Raw genomic sequence first — 2,418 nt, forward strand, 5'->3', positions numbered from 1 at the left:
GTTATACCCCTTACTTATATTGTTGTGCCCCTATTACCCCCATATTGTTATTTCTGTGCCCCATAGAATCCCTCTATTGTTATTTTTGTGGCTTTATATTATTATTGTTAGGTCGACTGGATTATATTGTGACTCCTTAGACTCCTATATATAGAAAGGAGGTTTTTTCATTTGTATGATCCAAGAATTGTTCATTTATGTAATGTAAAGGAGGTTGCCCCCTCGAAGAGGCTGAATTCTAAGGCGTTGATCTATCTTTTCTATCTTTTCTTGAGCTGGTTTCATAACACAAACCCAAGGGATTAAATTGCATAAATTACAATTTAATATAACATTCTGACAAAGATTGACATACATCAATGTTAGATAAATTAATATACCATTTTGATGTCACAATATTATTATTAGTATTAATATTTAAGTTTATTAATATTATATTATTTTTAATAAACTTTTTAAATTGTCATTGTCATTATGTGAAGATTAATTTTTTCTATCAAATGGATATATGTCATTCCTATGATAACTTCAATGTAAAAATAACAATGTCATATATTCAATACAATTATTAAATAAAATAAATGCATCCTCTTTGTTTATAAATACATTCAAATATGGTTTCTTTCCATGTTTGCATTCAAAATACAAATATAACATAACCACATATCAAATTCAAACATAAATTTAATGTAATTGAAACATAAGGTTGTAACATGGAAGAATAAATAGAATTCAATCGATAGCATTGGAATTTAATAAAAACACAACCATATAAATATCAATGGCATTCATATATAAATTTTAACATAACCATATGAAGGGGAAACAATCAATAGTACAAAGGTTAAAAACAAATAGACAAGTCTAATTCAGAAAACACTTATGTCTTCACATCACAAAAACAAATTTCCAAAATCAAGTTTAAATACTTAATTACAAGCTAAATACTAAACAACCTATTCCAAAATGCAACCAGATTGATGACAAAAACAACACCAATTCAAATCTATATTATGATGTTCATAAGCCTTTTACATTTCCAGCCAATCTCTTCTTAATTTTCTATGTGCTTCTCTTTGATGCACATGCAATAAATACTTGACGTCTGACTATTGTCATCAAAAAAATGAGTATGATATGTAGAAAATCCTTGAAACCTTGCAACTGCTAATGAGATAAAATTGATCACACAAGACATAATATTTATCTACCAAAAAACCGTGGAAAGAAAACAATGATTAGAAACACAACCACACATAGAACACAAAACATATCTAGGGAACCCAACTGGGAAAAACCCCTGCTTGCTTGTGTTGAATCAAATGAGCAATCTGATCTATTACATAGAATTTGCTTCAAGCCTAAATCTCTCTGCAATACTAATCAACTCTCTACAAGAATTTCCCAACACAGGAAAATAAGGCCTACTAGGAGCTCGTATTTTCTAGCACAAATGTTCCCCTAAAAAATAGGAATTTCTCCTATTTCCTTACACAGTGCCCAAGAGAATTAGCTCTGCCTTGATCCTCAAGCCTCTACACAAAAACCTGTCGTTAGAGAAATTTTGAGGTCTAAACTGGGCCTCCTAAGGAATATTATAAAATAATAGTGGAAATAATAAAATAAGATTAGATTACATCCATCGAATTTTAGAGGGAAAAAAAGAAAAATTAACTTTTTCAACTCATCTCCCTAGGGTTTTACTCAAATTTGAAGAAAGAGCACTCATTGGATGTAAAATTTAATTCCTCATCCAGGGAGTACGCATATTGCATACTTTCGATCCACCCCACTACACGAAAAATGAGAAAACATGAAAAACATGATTGCAATCATGTTTTTCTTGTATTTCCCATTTTTTGTAGCAGGGTCCATTGAAAGTATGCAACATGGCTAATCCCTGGATAAGGAATTAAATTATCCATCCAACGAGTTCTCTCACTCAAAATTTGAGTAAAACGCTAGGGAGGTAAGTTGAAAAGTTAGTTTTTTTTTTTTTTTTTTTTTTTTTTTTTTTTTTTTTTTTTTTAATATATATATATATATATATATATATATATATATATATATATATATATTTACTCGAAAAATGGTGAATCATCCCCCATGGTTGACATCATCATCTTGAATTCTATTGGTTGTGATAAAGTTTACTTTGGTTGTATATTTTTTTAGGCCCATTTTAGACCTCAAAATTTCTGTAATGGTACAATAAAGAAATACATTTATGCTTTCATTCAATCTCAATAGGCAATTCGAATTGCATGACCTAATAGGGCTAAATTTAATAGCCATTGTAGTTAACTGAGAGTAATTTGAGTTAACAGAAAGTAAAACTACTCAACTAAACTCAAGTCTATCTCTATTCTAGAACTAGAGACCAAATAACTAATAGACACTAGAGTTAACTCCACTAGA

Source organism: Pinus tabuliformis, chromosome 2_2 (assembly GCF_031772625.1).
Source record: "Pinus tabuliformis cultivar Carrire ecotype Pingquan chromosome 2_2, CPIR1, whole genome shotgun sequence".
NCBI lineage: Eukaryota > Viridiplantae > Streptophyta > Pinopsida > Pinales > Pinaceae > Pinus > Pinus tabuliformis.